The sequence below is a fragment of the Scyliorhinus torazame genome, chromosome 17 (genome assembly GCF_047496885.1).
Source record: "Scyliorhinus torazame isolate Kashiwa2021f chromosome 17, sScyTor2.1, whole genome shotgun sequence".
NCBI classification, from domain to species: Eukaryota; Metazoa; Chordata; class Chondrichthyes; order Carcharhiniformes; family Scyliorhinidae; genus Scyliorhinus; species Scyliorhinus torazame.
The window spans coordinates 99,432,793-99,447,653 of NC_092723.1; the positions used below are offsets into that span (position 1 = coordinate 99,432,793).

At 53.9% G+C, this 14,861-nt stretch overlaps 1 long non-coding RNA gene across 1 annotated transcript; it reads left to right on the forward strand.

Annotated features, from left to right (window-relative positions):
- Positions 1-2,389: 2,389 nt before the first annotated feature.
- Positions 2,390-14,115, forward strand: LOC140393557 (uncharacterized). The gene is made up of 3 exons (XR_011935661.1): positions 2,390-2,678; positions 7,038-7,082; positions 13,965-14,115. It is a non-coding gene; the product is annotated as an uncharacterized lncRNA (long non-coding RNA).
- The last annotated feature ends 746 nt before the right edge of the window (positions 14,116-14,861 follow it).

Here is a 14,861-nt window from a genome sequence, read left to right on the forward strand (position 1 = left end):
CCCTCGGATGGAAACTATCAGGTACTGGGGATTTGTCACTCTTTAGTTCCATTAATTTCCTAATTAGTGATGCCACATTAATTGTATTAAATCCCTGTCCTCTATTGACTATTAATTTTTTCAGGATTTCCGGCAAGTTATCCTCCGTGGGGAAGCACTGTAGCACAGTGGTTAGCATAGCTGCTTCACATCTCCAGGGTCCCAGGTTCAAATCCCGGCTTGGGTCACTGTCTGCGCAGAGTCTGCACGTTCTCCCTGTGTCTGCGTGGATTTCCTCCGGGTGCTCCGGTTTCCTCCCACAGTCCAAAGATGTGCGGGTTAGGTGGAGGCTATGCTAAATTGTCCTTAGTGTCCAAAAAGGTTAAGTGGTGGTTACTGGGTTACGTGGATAGGGTAGATATGTGGGCTTCAGTAGGGTGCTCTTTGTAAGGGCCGGTGCAGACTCGATGGGCCGAATGGCCTCCTTCTGCACTGTAAATTCTATGATTCCATGATTCTATGATTCTCCTTTTCTACTGTAAATACGGAGGCAAAGTAATTGTTCAACGTGCCCATTATCACTGACAATGGGCGAGGGGTCGGAGAATCACCGGGGGCTGACGTGAATCCCACCCCCGCCGGTTGCCGAATTCTCCGGCACCGGATATTCAGCGGGGGCGGGAATTGCGCTGCGCCGGTTGGCGGGCCCCCACCGCGATTCTCCGGCCCGGATGGGCCGAAGTCCCGCCGCTAAAATGCCTGTCCCGCCAGCGTAGATTAAACCACCTACCTTACCGGCGGGACAAGGCGGCGCAGGCGGGCTCTGGGGTCCTGGGGGGGGCACGGGGCGATCTGGCCCTGGGGGGTGCCCCCACGGTGGCCTGGCCCGCGATCAGGGCCCACCGATCCACGGGTGGGCCTGTGCCGTGGGGGCACTCTTTCCTTTCCACCTCCGCCACGGTCTCCACCATGGCGGAGGCAGAAGAGACTCCCTCCAATGCGCATTTGCGGGAATGCCGTCAGTGGCCGCTAACGGTCCCGCGCATGCGCCGCCCGGAGATGTCATTTCCGCGCCAGCTGGCGGGACACCAAAGGCCTTTTTCGCCAGCTGGCGGGGCGGAAATTCGTCCGGCGCCGACCTAGCCACTTAAGGTTGGGGCACCTTTGGGGCGGCGCAATGCCCGACTGATTTGCGCCATTTTGGGCGCCAGTCGGCGGACATCGCGCCATTTCCGGTGAATTTTGCCCTGTATCTCCATTTTCAGTTTCTAGATATTTGGAAGAGCCAAGCAAAAATGAAAAGATCAGCTGGCCAAAAAGAGGATCCAGAGAAAACAGAGGCCATAGAATAGTGCACCTTCTCAGCCTACTGTCTTCCCCTGCAGTAGATGCAGAAGACACTGGCAGGCTGGAGAGGGACTCCTGAGTCACACCACGCGATTCTGAACACAGAGTTAACCACCTGAGTGCAATGAGGCACAGGAATACCAATGGAGAGCTGGAAAGAAATGCCAGATTTCATGGCTGAGAGCCTGTTTTAAGAAAGCAAGCAAAGTTTAAGTATGTTAAGTCTGTAAGTTGACCATTCAACAATATAAAGGCACTCAGCAGGTCAGACACCATGAATGGAGAGAGAAATAATTAATGTTTCAGGTCGATAAGCTTCATCAGAATATTCACTCATCAAAATTGTCGTCTGGACATTTTGACTCCATTGCATTCTGAATCTCTCTAATATTTCTGACTCTATTTCTTAACCTGCTAGTTTATTTCACTTCTAGTTTATCATCACGTTTGGGCTAAAGAATGTTCATCTGATTCCTGGTTTTATATTCACTGTTCTCTTTTCCCCAGCATGACTTCATTGGTCCACTGCTTAACTTCAGCTCCTGACGCCACAACTTAATCCAAGCCCGAGTGAAAAGAACAACTTGTTCTTACAGTCAGTAAATTCTGTTCAAAAATGCAAATCCAAGCTCGAAAATATATTCCCCTAATCTCAGCAGGAGAATCCATCAGGTGAATGCTCCACTGAGATAGGAAGTATACTCAACACATCAAAGAGTCACAGCTAAAGGTGTCACATCCTCAAAACATTACGCATTCATAGAATAAAGAGTCATGCATGGCACAAAAATGTAATGGATCTGTTCTGTTAACACTGAACAAATCAAGAGATGATCAAAAACTATCGCAGAGAGAACATTCACAAACAAAATTGACCAAATTGCTCTAGTAATTCCTTCAAAGTTTACACCTGTCATTTTTTTCTTTATTTCTTACTTCAGGTGCATTTATCTGGCTCGAAACAACATCTACAATAAAAAAAACACATAAAACTATGTCCTGAAAGTCGTTCTGAACAAAGGTCATGTTCAGCTTGAAATGTTTTTCTTTCGACAGGGGCTGCCACAGCAGCCGAGTATTTTCAGCACTTTCTGTTCCTATTACATGAAAATGGACTAGGTTTTGAAAATAATCATGAGTCAAATCTGTAAAATTGATTCATTCATGTTGCAAATGACTGCTAGTAGTTCCTTCCGATGCATCTGTCCCACCTGGAGCCAGGCCTTGAGTTTTAGGTTGCCTCGTCCAGTGCGATTTGGAGTGTGAAGTGTTTGTGTGTAGCTTTTCAAAATGGCCGAGTTCACTTCGCTCCTCAGAAACCGTGACTTCGGCAATGAAACAAAAACTGTGAGGTACGCAAAGCCAATAAATAAGTAAACACATAAAATCATTTAAATATTTAGAGATGATTCATTAAGTAGACATTTTGAGCTTACTAAGCGTATTTTTTGTTTAAAATATTTTTCATGTTGATGAGAGTACCCTGTGTTTATTTGAATTACCCTGTGAGTTGCAGCAAATAATTAAAACTGTAAAGATAATGGAAGTAGCTCATATCTTAAGCAAGTTAGTAAAGTGAGAGATCAACAATATATGACAAATATAATCTATGGTGGGCTCTGTAACTTTCCACATCCACTGCGGATGTTATTTTATTATATCAAAGCAGCCATGTGACATATCAACACCAATTTCAGCTGCTACCTAGAAAAGGGAAGGGGTGTGTGGAAGGGGACTAGGTAACATGAGGGTAGTCACACATCCATTCTGATCACACTGCCTTCCCACTGTGTCCCAATATCAACCTGTAGGAATGCAACAGGATCATGTTTAAAAATATAGATGGACTCCCAGTGTTATCCTCAGGACCTTAACTGCAACTTTAATTGGACTCCTGAGCTGGGATCGAAGCACTGACCGCTTGACCTTCAGGACAGATTTGCCTGAAGTGAGAGCTTGGACCTGAGGAGACCCGAGCAGTCTGTAGGTAGCAGTCCTTCGAGACCCATAGTCCTCCCTGGCTCTGGCTTTTTTCCCACCATACCCACCTCCAGGACCGCCCCCTCACCATACCCTGCCTCAGCTGACCGCTGTGGTTGTTTCCTTGGGTCACCGGCTGTGACCTTCTGCCACTGACCGCCGGGTACTGGATCTAACCGGACCTCCAAGAAAGTGGATGGAAATAAGACTCAACATAGTTCTTGAACTCCACAAGTTCACCAGCCCTGCACTGTACATTCAACACTCCATGTCAATGCAAACGATGACAGGAATGGGGGGGCAATGGGGGTGAGACCCAAGGAAATACCAGGAGGGAACCCAGGGAGAGAATGACTCGGGGGCTCCCACAATGCTATAAGAGCAAAACGAATGATAAATAAACCATTTACGGCAGAGGAAAGGGCCTAAGGTAGGATCCAAAAATAGTAGAAAAGGGGAGGAGGGAAGCGGCGGGAAGAGAGAAAAGTGGGGAGAGGGGTTACCAAAAAGCAATACCATGTAAATTGTAAATAATAACCCTTTCAATCACCTCCTGTACAACGTAAAAATGTAATTTACAATAAAAATATTTATCAAAAAAATCTTTGCAAACCGTGATTTATACAAGGGAAATGAATATTAGCATGGAAAGGAATTGAGGGCAGAAAGAAATTACGCACACTCATTTCTTCACTCTCCTATCTTGCTCTTATGCCTACCCCTTTAAGTTCTATTTTCAGTCATGTCTTCAGTGTGATTGTTTGCTCCTTAACTTTTCCTTTCCAAATACATTTCTAATTAGTCACAAATTTGTAACGGGTTTCATATTCAAAGCACCATGTAACCTGGTAACCATGTTGTTAGGTTCTGCTTGTGACCAAAAAGGTACTGGGTTCAATCCTAGTTTAGGCCGTTGATGAGTTGGGGAGGAAAGGTTCGATGAAGGGACGGGTTCGATGAAGGTTGCAGGGATGGGACAGTGAGTAAATTTAAGGAGGAGTTCGACAGATTTTTAATTGGTAATGGGTTGAAGGGTTATGGAGAACGGGCAGGACAGTGGAGTTGAGGCCAGGATGGAATCAGGCGTGATCACATTGAAGATGTTTAGACTTGGGAGGCTAAATTGCCTACTCCTGCTCCTAGGTCATGTGTTCTAGGGAAGAGATGCTCTGGCTGGTTTTGCCAGCGGGCTCTTGGTCTGTAGCATTGTAGGTAGCAGATGAGGAACATATCAGCTATGATAGAATGGCGGAGCAGATTCAATGGGTCAAATGGCCTAATTCTGCTCCTATATCTTATGAACGTACAAATTATTTGTTGGTTTTTGTTGGTCTTTCTCCTGTTGAGAAATTCCTGTGTTTCTCCTGTACATTCTCGATCTGATTTCCATCAGGTAGAAAGTTAGAATTCTGTTCAAAATTGTTTATTTGCTCAGTTTATTCCCGGATGAAATTTGCTGCTTTGTAACAGCTTGAACGCTCTCTGAAGCCCTGGGTTGGATTCTCCCAAATTGTGACTATGTCCCCACCCCGGCGTAAAAACGCTTGGGCGAAATTATCCCCCAACGGCGGGATGTCCGCCGACTGGCGCCAAAGCCGGCACCAATCAGACGGGCATCGCGCCGGCCCAAAGGTGCGGAAGGCTCCGCATCTTTGGCGGCCTAGCCCCAACATTGAGGGGCTAGGCCGACGCCGGAGGGATTTCCGCCCCGCCAGCTGGCGGAAATGGCGTTTGTTTCCCCGCCAGCTGGCGCGGAAATGCGACGCATGCGCGGGAGCGTCAGCGGCTGCTGTCAGTCTCCCAGCGCATGCGCGGGAGCGTCAGCGGCCGCTGTCAGTTTCCCGCGCATGCGCAGTGGGGAGAGTCTCTTCCGCCTCCGCCATGGTGGAGGCCGTAGCGGAGGCGGAAGGGAAAGAGTGCCCCCACGGCACAGGCCCGCCCGCGGATCGGTGGGCCCCGATCGCGGGCCAGGCCACCGTGGGGGCACCCCCCGGGGTCAGATCGCCCCACGCCCCCCCCCAGGACCCCGGAGCCCGCCCACGCCGCCTGGTCCCGCCGGTAAATACCAGGTTTGATTTACGTCGGCGGGACAGGCAATTCCTGGGCGGGACTTCGGCCCATCCGGGCCGGAGAATCCAGCGGGGGGTCCCGCCAACCGGCGCGGCCGGATTCCCGCCCCCGCCCAATCTCCGGGAGCGGAGACTTCGGCGGGGGCGGGGGCGGGATTCACGGCGGCCAACAGTCATTCTCCGACCCTAGTGTTTCACTCCCGAGTTTCCGATAAAAAAGATTATCCAATTCACTCACCTGCAGGGGGCTAGCAGAGACCCAGAGTGATTCATGCAGCTTTAGCTGCAGATTCGGGCCCCGCAACGTCCCATTTCAAATCAGCGCATGCGCACGGCGGTGGCCTCCAGTGGCCGCGCCATGGCGGACCCGGACCGCGGAAGCAGCTGCAAAATGTAGGCCCTCCCCCCCGCCGATCGGCTGCATGCCCGACGATCCGACAGGCCCGATCTGTCCCCCAGCTGCCCATAAGGCCCGATCCCCCCGCCCCTCCCCCAGGGTGGCCGCGGACTGAATCCGCAGCCGCTACGCGAGCTTCCCAAACGGCGATAGGTGGTTAGAACCATGCCGTTGGGAACTCGGCCGGCTGTGAGGGGAGAATCGCTGGGCGGGCCTCTGGCAATGACCCCCCAGCCGCTCAGAGTACTCCACGAACACACCGATTCTCAGGTCCTGGAGAATCGCCAGTCCGGCGCCGGGCCCAATGTTGCCGTGAAATTGGATTATCTACACCAAACGCGATTTCAGCGTGGGATTGCAGCGAATCCAGCCCCATAAATTTAGGTGAATTATAAGGGTATTGATCGGGAAAAGGTAGTTAGACAAGGGGTTGGATTCTTCCGCCCTGCCCGCCGCAAGAACACCACGGGCGAGATGCCGACAATGGAAAAATCCATTGACCTTGGGCGGGATTCTTCAGTTGCCAGGCGAATGCAGCCGGAGAATCCCGCCCAAGATTTCGAAGTCTTGGAAGTAGTCCCTGACTGTCCAATATTGGCATTTCTGGTTCAGTTTACTAGCTGTTCATTGTTCAGGAGGGGTCTATCGGAGGGTAATTTAGATCCAAACATTACAGGCGGGATTCTTCGGCCACGCCCACTGCAAAATTGCCACAGTCAGGGCGCGGACCATCTAAAAGTCCATTGATCTTGGTGGGAATTTCCGGTCGCCGGGCACAGATACCACCATTTTCTGTTTTTATTTCAGATTTCCAGAATCTGCTGTATTTTCCTCTTAATGGAGTGGATTGCCTGCCCATTATAGATTCCAGCCAATTTTCATCTCTTCATTTCAAAGGGATGAAAATTGTGCAGATTGCATAATGTGTGGGCAGCAAAGATGAACAATTCTCCTAAACCATTTCTGGTGATTACTGCCAAGTACAAATGACTGGAGCTGATGTTATAATGCAGGTTTAATGTGCAGGAATCAAATTCTTTGCTGCTTTTTTTTGAACAAAATTGTCAATTCACTTAAAACAAACAGGTTAACATTTCTGTTCAAATAGTGAAGAAAGGAATTCGATATAATGCAAGTGTTTGTTTCATATCAGTATACTCCATCCTTTTATTGAAGAGTTTGCAAAAATAACAATCCCATATCCCTGGGTAAAATACTTCTGTACGAGTTAAGTTTACACACTGACCAACTTCTTTCAATTCTAGTAGAGGAGCGGCTTCACAAAGCTCGGCTACATTGGCTTTCGAAAGGTAAATAAACTTAGAGTCTCCCAATTAATTAATTAATTAAAAATACAATACTTCAAGCTATTAGTCTCTAAACTATTTCCTTCATGAACCCTTACCCACACGACTGAGTCAGAAGCTTTGATGAGGTAACAAGGCCCTGAAAACTGGCACCCTCATTCAAGCAACTTTAGTAACTAACAATGAAAGTAATAAATTGTTAAGGGAACACTCCAGGATAAAGGCCCAAAGTGGCGTCATCCTTGAGCAGTCAACTACGTAATACACCACTTTATGTGTTTTGTTTAAAAGAAAATCACTGACAGGTATTTTGAGGTGGCCGACCTCCGAATCAGTAGTTCATCATTTCCCAATTTCCAAAGATTATACGCCCCGCGGAGCATGTTTGAAGGAGAAAGGGAAGAGTGAGGAGACTGAGTAACATAATATCAGTTGCCCAGACTTAAAATTACAACAAAGATATGGGGTGAAATTCTCCGTTATCGGCAAAAAACGGCGCAAATCCGACCTGCATCACGCCGCCAAAAAAGTCGCGAAGTCTCCGGCCCGAAATGGGCTAGAAGCGACGTGACGGGATCCGCGCTTGCTCACGTGGTTCACGCCGTGCGGCGTCATACACGCCGCACGGTGTGACGGCTCATAAGGACGCGCTGCTCCCCCCCACCCGACCGGAACACCCGACCGGATGGCCGGCCGCCGCTCAGCCCCAAGGTTCCAGTCACGGGATGTGGAGGCGCTCCTGGACGCAGTGGAGCAGAGGAGGGAGGCCCTGTATCCCGGGCACGGCCGCAGAGTTGCCCCACGCCACAGCCGGCGTCTGTGGAGGGAGGTGGCAGAGGCCGTCACCGCTGTGGCCCTGACACCACGGACAGGCACCCAGTGCCACAATAAGGTGAACGGCCTCGTCAGAGCAGCCAGGGTGAGCCCCATCCCCCCCCCGCCCGATATCCATATCCCCCATATCCCCCTCCCCCATATCCCCCCTCCCCCAAAGCCCCCATATGCCCCTCCCCATATCCCCACCTCCCCATATCCCCCCTCCCCCATATCCCCCTCCACCATATCCCCCATATCCCCCTCCCCCATATCCCCCTCCCCCATATCCCCCATATCCCCCCTCCCCCATATCCCCTCCCCATATCCCCCTCCCCCATATCCCCCTCCCCATATCCCCCATATCCCCCCTCCCCCATATCCCCCCTCCCCATATCCCCCATATCCCCCCCCATATCCCCCCTCCCACATATCTCCCATATCCCCCCTCCCCATATCCCCCTCCCCATGTCCCCCCTCCCCCATATCTCCCCTCCCCCATATCCCCCATATCCCCAAGTGAATCCAGCCCTAACCTTAACCTCTGCAATACACGCGCAACCGATGGCGTGCATTCATATACCTGCCTAACAGTGTTGCCTTTTACCCCTGCCACCAAACCCCACAGGAGAAGCGTGAACACAACAATAGGGAGCATGTGAGGACTGGAGGAGGCCCCGCTGATGAGAGGCCACTGACCGAACACGAGGAAAGGGCCCTGGAACTGGCTGGCGGACCTGAGGACCGGGAGGTTGCTGATGCAGAGGTCGGGGGCGTACTAGCAAGTGAGCCACCGACAGCCCGTCCCCATATCCCCCCTCCCCTATATCCCCCTCCCCCATATCACCTGATCACTGCCTGGCTGCGTGTCTAACCATGCATGCTTCATTGTGTATCGCAGGAGCAAACGTCGAGGCACCCATCCCCGCAGATGCAGACCGCCCGCAGGATGCCCCTCGGAGGCCATGGGAGACGGAGAGACCCGGACCCTCTGGCATGCGACGCCCGCAGGATGCACCTCGCACACCACGGGAGACAGAGAGACCCTGACCCTCCGGCATGCGATGCCCGCAGGATGCCCCTCGCACACCACGGGAGACAGAGAGACCCGGACCCTCCGGCATGCGACGCCCGCAGGATGTCCCTTGGAGACCACGGGAGACGGAGAGACCTGGAGCAACAGGGAGACGACGCCCCCGTCTCGTGCGGGTGCGACGACGCACGCGTGTGCCACCCAGCAACGAGAGGGGCAGCCACAGGCCCCCGTCACAGCCGAGCCAGGACACCACTACCCAGGACACCACTACCCAGGACACCACTACCCAGGACACCACTACCCAGGACACCCCTACCCGGGACAGCACTACCCAGGAAAACAAAATACCGGACAGTGACACAGATTGGATGGGCGGAGACGAACTGCCACCCCAAAGTGCCATGGACTCAGAGTGGGACGAAGAGCACGACACAATGCCACTGCTGTCACCAACACCCTCCACCATCGCAGAAACACTCACCTCGGTTGGGCACTTTAGTGATGAGGCGTCTGGTACACTCACTGGTGCGCACAACACAGCCGTCCCGGTACAGCAGGCGGAGGTAGGAGCAGCAGAGGGGGCCGGGCGGTCGGAGGGCAGCCCACCCCAAGCGAACATCTGCCGCCCAGATGGATCCCGGGTTCCTGGAGCTACCACACCCACCCATAGATCCGATGCAACCACCGAACCAGAGACGAGCGAAGAGGGTGATGGGCGGCTTGCGACGGCTGCAGTCGGAGGTGGAGGAGTCCACCCGCGTCCAGGATCTGGGAGTGGTGCCGGTCATACGTGCCACCCAGGCCGACACCGCACGGGTGGCGTCCGCGGAGGAGGCAATGGGTGCGACGGTGTCAGACACGGGGAACGGTTTGCGAGGCCTGGGGCTTTCCGTGCAGGCGGCGTCTGTGGCCCAGGACATGGCTGCCCTCTCACAGGAGGCTATGAACCAGTGCCAGCGCCAGATGGCAGAGGCGCTCAACGCCATGGCCCAGTCTCTGCAGGCCATAGCCCAGTCTCAGCAGGCCATAGCCCAGTCTCTGCAGGCCATCGCTGAGGGCATCGGCGCCATTGGCCATGTGCGAGCCGGCGTCGCACAGTCACAGACAGGGTTTGCCAATCCCCTGAGCTCCATGGCTGCAAACCTGCAGACCCCTGTCGATACCAGCACGGGCCTCCAAGACTGGCAGCGCCAGATGTCGGGGGGGCGTCAGATGGCCAGTCCGTTCGCATCCCCCACCCATGTAGAGGCCTGGGGGCCATCGGGCACCCCGAGGGAGGAGGAGGTGCTGTGGTCCGTCCCGGGTCCCCCTGTTGGGGAGGTCCCGGAACACCGCGACACCTCGGACTCCCCCCCTTCCGTCCCAGGTGCATCGGGTGGGTAACGGGCAGGACAGGCTGGCAGCTCGCCATCCCAGTCGCCCGGGCCGCAGCCTGGCCCATCTAGGCCAGGACGCCCCAGGAAACGGCCGCCAAAGGGATCCCGTGTCAGAGGGCAGGAATCACAGGAGACCACCTCCAGTTCTGCTGTACCGTCTGGGGAACCACGTAGACGTAGTCACAGGGTCCGTAAGGCCAAACAATTAGACACTGAGTAAGTTAGCACGGGTGCAGGGCACAGATGAGTTTTAAGGGCTATGGCACGTGCATGAACTCCTTTGGTTATTAAAGTAAATGTTACACCTACAGAAGCTGCCTTTGTGCTCTGTTCAAAGCGTGCGGGGGTGTCATGTACGTTGAGCGCAAGTATGTGTATGAGGGATGGTCTTGCCTCAGCCCCCGTTGAGTCTGCCCCCTTCCCCCTGGGCCGCCATCAACATCCCCCCGGGCAGAGGACGGGACCGTGCGCTGCAGTGTCACAGCCGCATGCAGGGATGGTCCGGGTGGATGGTGGTACTGTGGCCATGGGTCAGACATAGTCCAACGATGTGGAGCCAGGAGCTCATCGCAGGGCGGGTTGTCATCATCCTCCATGGCCTGCAATAGACACGCGTCCACCGGCAAATGTGTGAGCCCGGCCGTGGTGCCGCAGGTGGATCAGCAATGGGGAGGCGGTGTGCATGTGGGTGGGGTGGGTGGGGTTGGGGAGGGGGGTGAGGGTGCTGGGTGGGTGGATGGGTGGGGGGTGTGGGTGGTCGGCTGTTGCCATGGTGTGCGGTCTGTGGCCATACTACCCGATTGCCACGCCCATCTAGTCAGTGAAGCGGGCGGCTATCAGCCTGTCCCGTGCCCGCTGGCCCAGCCGGTAACGGTGGACAGCCACCCGCCCGTGTCTAGCCTGTCTGACCTGATCATTGCCCCATCCCCCTCATCTGGGGAGGACTGCGCCTCTTCCTGCTGCTCCTCCACTCCGCCCTCCTCTGCCTGCGGCACATCGCCCCTCTGCTGGCTATGTTGTGCAGGACGCAGCACACCACAATGATGCGGCCGACCCTATCTGACCGATACTGGAGGGCGCCCCCAGAGAGGTCCAGGCACCTGAAACGCATCTTCAGCACGCCAAAGTACCTCTCTATCACTCCCCTTGTCGCTACATGGCATCATTGTAGCGGTTCTCCGCCTCATTGCGTGGCCTCCGTACAGGCGTCATCAGACATGATCGCAATGGGTAGCCCCTGTCGCCCAGCAACCAGCCCCTCAGCCGGTGATGGCGTCCTTCGTACATGCCGGTGATGGATGACCGCGACAACACGTATGAGTCGTGTACACTGCCCGGGTAACGGGCGCAGACGTGCAGGATCATCATGCGGTGGTCGCAGACCACCTGTATGTTCATCGAATAGGTCCCCTTCCTATTGGTGAACATGGCCCTGTTATCTGCAGGTGGCCGCACGGCGATGTGCATCCCATCAATCGCGCCCTGGACCATGGGGAACCCGGCCACAGCAGAGAAGCCCACGGCCTGGGCATCTTGGCTGGCCCGGTCCACAGGGAAGCGGATGTAGCGGTGCGCCATGGCATATAGGGCGTCTGCCACTGCCCGGATGCACCGGTGCGCCGATGTCTGTGATATGCCGGACAGGTCCCCACTCGGTGCTGGAATGACCCCGTTGCCATAAAAGTTCAGGGCCACCGTAACCTTGACGGACACGGGGAGAGGGTGTCCCCCGCCAGTGCCACGCGGTGACAAGTGTGCCAGCGGGTGGCAGATGTGTGCCACGGTTTCCGCCTCATCCGGAGTCTCCTCCTGTATTCCCGGTCCGTGAGGTCCTGGTATGACTGCCGGGGCCGGTACACACACGGCGCCCTCGGGTGCCTCCGTTGCCATGGGGCCGCGACGTCCTCCTCCCCCTCCTCATCCTGTCGGTCAGGTGTCCCTCCAGCCTGGGCGGCTGCCGCCTGCCCCTCTGCGGCAGCCTGCGCCTCTCTGGCACGCCTCTCTGGCAGCCTCTCTGGCACGCTCCGCCTCCTCTCCTCCTCATCCAGGGCAACATAGACATTGGCTCTTGCCACGGCGGCCAACATCGCTGCTGACCGGAAAACATGACGGCCTTGTGGGGGGGGGGGGGGGGGGGGGGGGGGGAGGACGACATGTCATCATTGCCCAACCCCCTCCTCCCCCCAGCCAGGTGGCATGGACCGCATGGGTCCAACTGTTGATGCTGGCACCTGGCCAGATGACCAACTCACTTGCCCTCGCACCCCCCTCCCCGGCACGGACCCCCCATCCTGCTCCCCGGCCCTCCCCGGCACGGACCCCCCCCATCCTCCTCCCCGGCACGGACCCCCCCATCCCCCTCCCGGCACGGACCCCCCATCCCCCTACCCGGCATGACCCCCCATCCTCCTCCCGGCATGGACCCCCCATCCTCCTCCCCGCCCCTCCCCGGCACGGACCCCCATCCTCCTCCCCGCATGGACCCCCCATCCTCCTCCCCGGCCCTCCCCGGCACTGACCCCCCCTCCCAGCACTCCCCCGGACCCCAGCCACTCTAACCACCCCCCCCCCCCCCCCCGCACACACACACACATAACCCTACACACACCTCTCCCCACACATTCAGACTGCGGCCACGCCATCGCCTGCCCAGCGGCCAACCGCCCAGGCCGTCACCCACCTCCACGCTGGTCGGCATAAACCTGGAGCACAGGTTGACGCCGATTAAAAGGAGGTTTGATTTACGTCGACGTGACCCGTCATCACGTCGACGGGACTTCGGCCCATCCGGACGGGAGAATATCGGCAGGCCCAAAATGGGCTGGCTTGCGCCCACCCGTGCCATTCTCCGACGTCTGCGGCGCCATTAACGCCCCGCCGACTTTTCTCCCTTCGGAGACTTCGGCGGGCGGAATTCACGGCGGCCAACGGCCATTCCCCGACCCGCTGGGGGTTCGGAGAATGACGCCCATGAGCCCTGACTGGGAGAACCTCCTGATAAGATTCTTAACAGACAATAGTCTTCTTAAGTAATCAATACCAGAGTATATTCTACTGGGCAGCATGGTAGCACAGTGGTTAGCACTGTTACTTCACAACGGCAGATTCCCAGGTTCGATTCCCGGCTTGGGTCACTGTCTGTGCGGAGTCTGCACGTTCTCCCCGTGTCTGCGTGGGTGTCCTCCGGGTGCTCCGGTTTCCTCCCACAGGTCCCGAAAGACGTGCATGTTAGGTGAATTGGACATTCTGAATTCTCCCTCTGTGCACCCGAACAGGTGGCGGAATGTGGCGACTAGGGGCTTTTCACAGTAACTTCATTGCAGTGTAATAATGTAAGTCTACTTGTGACACTAATAAAGATTATTGTTATGACTGGAAGGTGGGAATTTCCATTGAAAATCTACAGTCTGCATTGTAGAAAATATTTTATACAGGTTTCTGAAAACTTTACCAAATTTTTATTATAATGGATATTCATTTTTGATTGGTGGCATTAATTAATTAATTAATCATTATTTATATATCTTTCCAATCCATGAGCCAAACATCGAATAGGAATGGGCATTTCTGGTCAGAATGTAAGGGAGGAAATTGGGGTGTTGATGGGGGGCAGGACTACCAGCCTCAATTCTCAAAGCAAAACCTTATAGATCAATGCAGGTGGATGCCTCACAGAAAATTACTTACCAGACCTTGAAGTTGATGTGTGGTAAATGGTACAATGAAAGATGATGAAGGCGGCAACTAGAGAAAGCATGGACCAATAAGAATGGAATGAGGAATGAAAAGAACATTTTTGTGAAGATAAGTATATAAAAATAAACATTGAAAAGTAGCAAAATCTTTCTCATTATTGAAATTGGTATTTGCCTGTGGAGTTTTCATTTCATTTGGGTCACAAAATCAGAACAAATATTGTATTAAATATGTGCCTAAACAACTTGAATCAATGGTAGCAGTTCACTGACATTTTGTAACCCGAGTGCTGAAACAGTAAGTAATGCCAACAGACAGCTACAATAATGTCTTGAGCAAGTAGAAATCTGATATGGATGTATGAATCACTCCTGGGCATGGTCCACCTTAATACCTCTAACGCTAAGTAGAAACCTTCAGCTCTTGACAATTTCCTGAATTATCAAAGGGTCCCATTGCCAAAACCTTTGCAGAACATCAATGTGTTTTACTCTAAGATTTTACACAGAAAAGCTCTCTGGAAATCATAGTAGTTATGGCAATTTCATTTTTCCAGTTCACAAAGATTATGAAACTGTGGGGCTAAATGACTTGCTGATTAGGGAAAAAGGACAAGTAAACTTACTTCCCTGAGGTATTTTCCAATGTTCGCCTTCCTTTATCAAGAACTATTATCAACCTGGAGGGCAGAATGACAACCTGTGCCCTCATCTCTGCATGAGGACACCAAGGCAATTCTTCATCTAATATCCGCACTCCCCCCTCCAGTCAGCTACGTACTTGAAATTGTGGACTTAAAGCCCTCACCCTACGCCCTTCTTATTCTGAGGAGAGGTTTAGTGAGAGTGATGACAGGTCTGT